At 60.6% G+C, this 8,195-nt stretch overlaps 1 protein-coding gene across 1 annotated transcript in view; it reads left to right on the forward strand.

The window, feature by feature from the left end:
• The window catches only part of TRIM29 (tripartite motif containing 29), a 56,671-nt gene that overhangs the window by 21,501 nt on the left and 26,975 nt on the right, over window positions 1-8,195 (forward strand). The window lies entirely within an intron of this gene.

Consider the following 8,195-nt stretch of genomic DNA (forward strand, 5'->3'; position numbering starts at 1 on the left):
CGTGCCTGGCCTCCCACCGGGGCTCCCCTGCTGCCCTGGAGAGAGGGGGGCAGGCACCTGCCCGCACTAAGGGTGCCATTAGCCGCCCCTCCCCAGGTCAGGCGATCCCAGGCCTCTGGTGCTGTCCCAGCCCTTCTCTGTGGGGACGCAGCCCTGGAACTGGGGGGTTTCAGCGCTGGAGGCACCCGGGGGGCTGAGGTGCAGGGCAAAGCCCAGCCCAAGGGGAGGACAACCCGCAGCTCTCCGTCAGCACCCCTTCCTCCCAGAGAAGAGCCCTGCTCCTCTCGCTTACAGGGACACAGCAAGCAGCCCTCCTGAGCAGCTCCTGGGAGCCATGGTCTCAAAACTTTTTCTCCACTCGCTACTTCTCCCCTCAGTGCTCCCCCCTCTCCCCTCAGTGCTCCTGCCTCTCCAATCAATGCTCCCCCTCTCCCCTCAGTGCTCCTGCAGGGGCTGTGACTCGGCTCCTTTTAGCAGGAACCTGGGTGGAGTCATGGAGGCACCTACCCCATTCACACCAACGAAGACCCCGGGTATTTACTCGCCTGGTGTGTCCCTGGGAAGCGGATGATGCGATGGTGGCGCTGAGCTGGGCGGCGGGGCTGGGAGTCAGGCAGGAGGGCGGGTGCTGTTTGAGGCGGATTTTTCTTTCTCCAGGAAAACTCAGTTTTTACTCTCGGGGCCTCTCAGCGGACGATGGGGCCCAACCGCACGAAGGTGGGGTCTCCTTTCCGTCCACAGCTCTGCTGGCCAACACCCGACAGGGACCCGCCAACAACCCGCCGGAGCAGAGCCTCCCAAGCGGGCACACACCTCCCCGTGGCTCATGGCTAGGCCCTGGTCAGAGTCCGGGTCAGAGCCCTGGTCAGAGCCCGGGTCAGAGCCCTGGTCAGAGTCCGGGTCAGAGCCCTGGTCAGAGCCCGGATCAGAGTCCTGGTCAGAGCCCTGTGCAGAGCCCTGGTCAGAGCCCTGGTCAGAGCCCGGGTCAGAGCCCTGGTCAGAGCCCGGGTCAGAGTCCGGGTCAGAGCCCCGGTCAGAGTCCGGGTCAGAGTCCTGGTCAGAGTACTGGTCAGAACCCGGGTCAGAGCTCTGGTGAGAGCCCGGATCAGAGTCCTGGTCAGAGTCCGGGTCACAGCACGGGTCAGAGCCCGGATCAGAGGCCGGGTCAGAGTCCGGGGCAGAGTCCGGGTCAGAGTCCGGGGCAGAGTCCGGGTCAGAGTCCGGGGCAGAGTCCGGGTCAGAGTCCGGGGCAGAGTCCGGGTCAGAGTCCGGGGCAGAGTCCGGGTCAGAGTCCGGGGCAGAGTCCGGGTCAGAGTCCGGGGCAGAGTCCGGGTCAGAGTCCGGGGCAGAGTCCGGGTCAGAGTCCGGGGCAGAGTCCGGGTCAGAGTCCGGGGCAGAGTCCGGGTCAGAGTCCGGGGCAGAGTCCGGGTCAGAGTCCGGGGCAGAGTCCGGGTCAGAGTCCGGGGCAGAGTCCGGGTCAGAGTCCGGGGCAGAGTCCGGGTCAGAGTCCGGGGCAGAGTCCGGGTCAGAGTCCGGGGCAGAGTCCGGGTCAGAGTCCGGGGCAGAGTCCGGGTCAGAGTCCGGGGCAGAGTCCGGGTCAGAGTCCGGGGCAGAGTCCGGGTCAGAGTCCGGGGCAGAGTCCGGGTCAGAGTCCGGGGCAGAGTCCGGGTCAGAGTCCGGGGCAGAGTCCGGGTCAGAGTCCGGGGCAGAGTCCGGGTCAGAGTCCGGGGCAGAGTCCGGGTCAGAGTCCGGGGCAGAGTCCGGGTCAGAGTCCGGGGCAGAGTCCGGGTCAGAGTCCGGGGCAGAGTCCGGGTCAGAGTCCGGGGCAGAGTCCGGGTCAGAGTCCGGGGCAGAGTCCGGGTCAGAGTCCGGGGCAGAGTCCGGGTCAGAGTCCGGGGCAGAGTCCGGGTCAGAGTCCGGGGCAGAGTCCGGGTCAGAGTCCGGGGCAGAGTCCGGGTCAGAGTCCGGGGCAGAGTCCGGGTCAGAGTCCGGGGCAGAGTCCGGGTCAGAGTCCGGGGCAGAGTCCGGGTCAGAGTCCGGGGCAGAGTCCGGGTCAGAGTCCGGGGCAGAGTCCGGGTCAGAGTCCGGGGCAGAGTCCGGGTCAGAGTCCGGGGCAGAGTCCGGGTCAGAGTCCGGGGCAGAGTCCGGGTCAGAGTCCGGGGCAGAGTCCGGGTCAGAGTCCGGGGCAGAGTCCGGGTCAGAGTCCGGGGCAGAGTCCGGGTCAGAGTCCGGGGCAGAGTCCGGGTCAGAGTCCGGGGCAGAGTCCGGGTCAGAGTCCGGGGCAGAGTCCGGGTCAGAGTCCGGGGCAGAGTCCGGGTCAGAGTCCGGGGCAGAGTCCGGGTCAGAGTCCGGGGCAGAGTCCGGGTCAGAGTCCGGGGCAGAGTCCGGGTCAGAGTCCGGGGCAGAGTCCGGGTCAGAGTCCGGGGCAGAGTCCGGGTCAGAGTCCGGGGCAGAGTCCGGGTCAGAGTCCGGGGCAGAGCCCTGGTCAGAGCCCGGATCAGAGTCTGAGTCAGAGCCCTGGTCAGAGCCCGGGTCAGAGCCCTGGTCAGAGCCCGGGTCAGAGCCCTGGTCAGAGCCCGGGTCAGAGTCCGGGTCAGAGTCCGGGTCAGAGTCCGGGTCAGAGCCTGGGTCAGAGCCTTCGGTCCGTGTCAGGGAAGTGCCAACATGGGGCAGGCCCTCGCAGCCCGCACTCCTGAGGGTCCTGGGTGGGTTACCCCCCAGGACAGGATGCAGCCCCGATGCCCTCTCCTTTCGGAGGCCGCCTTGCTGCTGCAGCGCTCTGGCTCAGACCAAGGCCAGTGGCTGGGAAAAGCCGGGGGAGGGGGCAGTGCCAGGGCAGGAGGATGGCTGCTGCCTAAGTCTGGGGGAGCCCAGAAGACAAGAGCTGGAGGGTAGAGCCTGCTGTCGCTGCCGGACTGGGCCTGGGTGCCTCTGGGGGAGGCTACGCTGCCACTTGTGCCCAGCGTGGGGACCCTTAGCCCGAGGTGAGGCATGCCAAGGCCGCTGTTTGGTGTTTTTGGGCCACGACGAGATGTTCGGAAAGACTGCAGTGCAGGCAAGGCCTGTGGGACAGCCGCTGAAAAATGGGCCAGGCAGGCGAATGGGGTGCGGCCAGTCTCAGGGAACCCTCAGGGAGACCCAGATTTGGCACCTGCTTGCACTGTGTAGGGGAGGGCTGTGTGTGTGGGAGGGCTGTGTGTGTGGGAAGCCTGTGTCGGGGAGGGCTGTGGGAGGAGAGGCTTGTGTAGGGGAGGGCTGTGTGTGTGGGAGGGCTGTGTGTGTGGGAAGCCTGTGTCGGGGAGGGCTGTGGGAGGAGAGGCTTGTGTAGGGGAGGGCTGTGTGTGTGGGAGGGCTAGCATTCTGAGACTCGATTATCTGAGGATGAAAGGGACCTACCAGCCAGTTGAGGGGTGTGTTGTTAACAAGATAATCCATCACATTATCTAACGACTCCTTCATTTTCTGCAGCTGCCCCTTGCTAGACGTGAGGAAGCCGTCGGACACTTCTTTAAAGGATGAAGCATTGCGGCTGTGTGTAGGGGAGGGCTGTATGAGGGAGGGCTGTGTGGGGGAAGGTTGTGGGGGAGAGGACTGTGTGGGAGGAGGGCTCAGCAAAGGGAGGATGGTGCCAGGCAGCCCTCAGTCCTGCCTGCAGCCCTGGCCCTGAAGCCGGACAATTCTGTTTCTCTGCGGGGTCCCTGGCACCTCTGCAGGCTGTCTCCCCAGAGCTCAGGGCGAGTGTGAGTGCGTCTGTGCTCGGCCCTTGCAGAGAAGACCTGGGGCTGGGCCTCACCTGGGAGGACTTCCTTCTGATCTCTTTTCTTTCTATTTTATTGAATTCTTTCTTTTCTTCGCACGGCTCTTCCAGCTTAGTGCATGAGAGAGTCACACCGGTCCACATGAAAGCAGACCCCCCATTCACATCACACAGCCCCACTGGCCTGGCTCAGCGGTTGAGCATCGACCTAGGAACCAGGAGGTCACGGTTGGATTCCCAGTCAGGGCGCATGCCCGGCTTCGGGCTCGATCCCCAGTGTGGGGCGTGCAGGAGGCAGCTGACCCATGACTCTCTCATCATGGATGCTTATCTTTCTCCCTCGCCCTTCCTCTCTGGAACCAATAAAAGTATTTTTAAAAATAGAAGAGGTCCTCGCTCCCAGCCCTCAGCACATGGGCAGGTGGCCGTGGGTCCTTCCTGCCAGTTGGCGTGTGGGACAGTCTCTGCCATCGTCAGGGATTGTCTGTTTGTGGAGCCAGTGCCGCTGGGTTTGGGTTGGAGCGGGCAGGCCCCGGGGATGGACCGAGTATAGTTGGGCCCTGGATGGCACCTGGTGGGGCTGAGTGAAGGGCCAGGGGCAGCTCTCAGCCATGGCTTTCCCGCGGATGGCGCTCAGTGCCAGCTCAGCCCTCACTTCTGAGCAGACAGAATCCTTGCTCTTCGACATGGCCGGCCACAGGCGGGTGGGGTGTGAGGGCTTCGTCTCTCCTGGAAGAGCAGGGCTTCCTCTGAGAAGGTCTCTTCAGGCCTTGGGGTCCCCAAGAGCCCCTACCTCCCACCAGGCATTTGGAAGGATCGGTTCCCCTAAGGGAGGAAGGGGTCAGGGGCCCTGCCCAGGAGGATCAAAGACCAGTCAACCAGCATTCAACCAAATACAGATCTGCTGAGTTGAACCGAAGCCCCCTCTGTCTGGCTGAGGGACGCGTCTGTGCTGGGGAGCGAGCCCCCACCCAGCCTGGCGGGAGGCCTCTTAGCACGTCTCTGGCTCCTCCTCCTCCTTCTCTCTGCAGCATAGCCCCTCACAGCATGCCTCCTTCACTGTCTACTCCAAACGCAAATAATTGACTCCCTGGTTTGTTTTCCCATGGGAGTGTGAGCTCTCCAACTCATTCATGCCATGTGACCAGCCCCTGGTTAGGGCCTGGCACATAGTACGGTGCTCAAGAAACCTGTGTCCATGAGTGAATCACAACAGTATTGAGCGGTCTGAGCTGAATGCCTCAGAGTGGGACAGACAGGGGTCCAGCGGAAGGAGCCATTACTGATGGCCTGGGTCAGAGGGAATGCCTGTGGAAGACATAAATCAGCCTTGATTTTCACGGCCTTGAAGTCACTTGAACCTGGTTTCCTTCCTCAGGACAACGGAGGGTGGCATCCTCCAGAATCCATATGTTTTGTCTCCCTCCTAAGATCTATCAATCTACCTCGGTTTCCCACCACTCTTCTGTGATAGGCTGGAGCTGGCTCCCAGTAGCTCAGGAGAGCCTGTTGGGGGCCAGATGTAAGCTGGCAAGGTCCTTGCACCTGCAGGGGCTAGCAAGGCCGGGACCCTTATCCACACAGTTTTCCCAGACTTGTTTGGATGGCGATTATCAGTAGAATGAGAGTAACATTTGTAGAATGAGAACAGCCTTTCATAGCTTGCCAAGAAGTCTGTAACTATTTACTGAGATATGCTGTACTGAGAACTTGTCCTTCTGCTGTATCTCTCCCTTAGAGATTAAGAGGAACAAAGAATACATTCCTCTTGACAGACCTCTGATTCGGTGTGTTGTGTATAAATAGGATTGTAGAGCTAATAAACTCGCTTCAGTTCATCAAGAGAACTGGAGTCCTCCCGACCCCGCTTTCCTGTCTTTCTTTCTTTTCTCAATTCCCACCTCCCTGCCTCAGCCCGGCTCAACCCTGTCAGGCTGGCCCTGACAAGAGCCAATCGGGTGCATCTCTTCCCCACACATCTTGCATTGGTAGCTGGAGATTGGTCATGGTGGGAGAAATGGGCACACTACAAACCAGCACTTTTTCACCCTGGAAGAGCCAGCTGCTAAACTGTTATCAGCACACCCACTGCCTTCTACCTATTGATCTTCATCCATCCTTTCTCTTCCCTTCTCATAACTCTCTCCTTCCCACCTATCTTCCTTTCTTTCTCTATTCCTGTCTTTTTCCTTCCTTTTTTCTCAGTTATTTTATCCAATTTGCAAACTATGTATTCATCCATCCATCCATTCTTTTTGCCCACCCATCATTATTCACATATATTACCCATCTATTTCCCCACTCAGATTCATCTAACTTTTATTTCTTCCATCCATCCATCCACCCACCCATCCATTCAACCATCCATCCATGCATGCATCCATACATCCACCCACCCACCCACACACCCATCCATCCACCCACCCACTCACTCATCCATCCATCCATCCATCCACTTATCCATCCATCCATCCATGCATCCACCTACCCACCCACACACCCATCCATCCACCCACCCACTCACTCATCCATTCATCCATCCATCCATCCACCCATCCATTCATCCATCCATCCATCCATCCACCAATGTTCTCTCAGCATCTACTCTGTGTCAGCTATTCCCAAGGCTCAGACTCATCCTCCAGACTTGGGATGAAGGTGCATGAGCTCCAAGGACTAGCAGAGCCTCCTCTCTTATGCTTCTTGGCTTCCCTGCTCTTTCCTCCTTATGTCTATTCTCACAAGGTTGGGGAGACACTGTGAGGAGCGGGGGCTCTCCCTCCTCACCTTTGGCAAGAGCCCCGTGGAATGGGGACCGAGTTTCTGAGGAAGGGATCCCCACCCTCGAAGACCCCATGAGCTCTTAGCCAACTTCCTAGTAAGTTCAAACAAGAGGTGGCTCCTGTGGTGCCTGAGAACAGAGGGAATTCCCATTAGGGAGCCAGGTCTACACCCCAACACCACTCCATACCTCTTAAAACTCCAGCTGGCTTGTGAAGCAAGCTTGTCTAGGCTCTTTTCCCAGGGATATTATTGCAAAGGATTAGCTGCTCAGCCTGGTGAGCCAGCGGGGCGGGACTCCTGAGCTTGACCTGGATTCAAGGGGAGGGAGGGAAACCCACTCTCCTGCATACACACCACCCAGAACATGCCACCCCAGCCGCACCCACCCTGTTCTGTCCCTCCAGCCCCACCCAGGAGAGGCACAGTTATGCACTTGCTGGGGAGGCTCCCAGGACCATGGCAGCGGGTCACAGCCCAGGTGAGGACCAGGTGGCCTGTCTGGCAGGTGCTCCTGCAGGTGGTCGGACAGAGGCCTCTGCTGGCGTAGGCTGCCTCACGCCTGGGCCTGGGCTCTGTGCTGAGGGGATATCCCACCTGAACAGCCCCCTCGGGAATAACCGGAGGCCCCCTTCATGGCCTCTTGTAGGAGGCGGGCTCTGGGGGGCGGGGGACAGATGTTTTCTGAGTCACACAGCAAACCTGCTGTGGAGACAGTGCGAGGTAAGTGTTCGGGCCCCAGGACCCAGCCCCTGGCCTGGCATTGCTTGCATTCCCTGCATTGCTGTGTCTGTCTTTTAGATCCAAGCAAGTCCTGACCTGCGCTGCCAGGAACAACCACAGGGCTGTGTGCACCTGGTTAGGGCTGCCGGCCGCGCGGTGCTCTGAGGCCGCCTTGCACGGAGGTGCTCCGGTGGTGTTGGGGCCCTCAGCTGAGGAAAGACCTGTGCCTCTCTAGGCCTTGGGTTCAGATGCCAGCTCTCCCAGGTGACTTAGGCCAGTGCGTTCTCTCCCTAGAGCTTCCGTATCCTCGTCTGTTAGCGGGATCATTGAGCAGGTTGCTGGATCGTAATGTAGGGAGGACAGTGCCTGGGCGTGGCCAGGTGAGTTCAATGCCATTTCATTGCAAACCCCAAATCCCTGGCACCCACCCTTTCCCTTAAGACGAGGAGCAACCCCGCCGTCCGCACAGGGACCTCCCCTTGAAGCCAGGTGCACACAGCACGCGGCTGCTGGGCTTGTAGGACCTGGTTCACAGCCCTCTGTCTGTGGGCCTCAGCAGACACCTCGGCCTCTGCCCCAGGGGCTTCTCGGCTCAGCAAGCTGGCCCACCTGTGAGGACACGGCTCCCCTTTAAAAGGTGCATCAGAAGGAAGCAGCCCGACTGGTTGCTGAGCTGTCGGAAATAATTAAACTGGGGGAGAAAAAACACTCCTTCCACAGATCAGGGTGGGTCTGAAGGTGCAGGGTGTGGCCTGGATAGGGAGCTGCTCTGCCTGGAGGCAGCCCTGTGCCAGCTCCTCCCAGCCTGTCCCTCCGCCTCCTCCTCCCTCCCCTCAAGGTGTGTCTCTGGGCTCCACCGCTGCCTGTCCCACTGCCCGGCAGACGCCACCTGAGAGGCCACCACCGCAGCCCCTGACCCTGAGACAGACCCACC

The sequence above is a fragment of the Myotis davidii genome, unplaced genomic scaffold, assembly GCF_000327345.1.
Source record: "Myotis davidii unplaced genomic scaffold, ASM32734v1 scaffold355, whole genome shotgun sequence".
NCBI lineage: Eukaryota > Metazoa > Chordata > Mammalia > Chiroptera > Vespertilionidae > Myotis > Myotis davidii.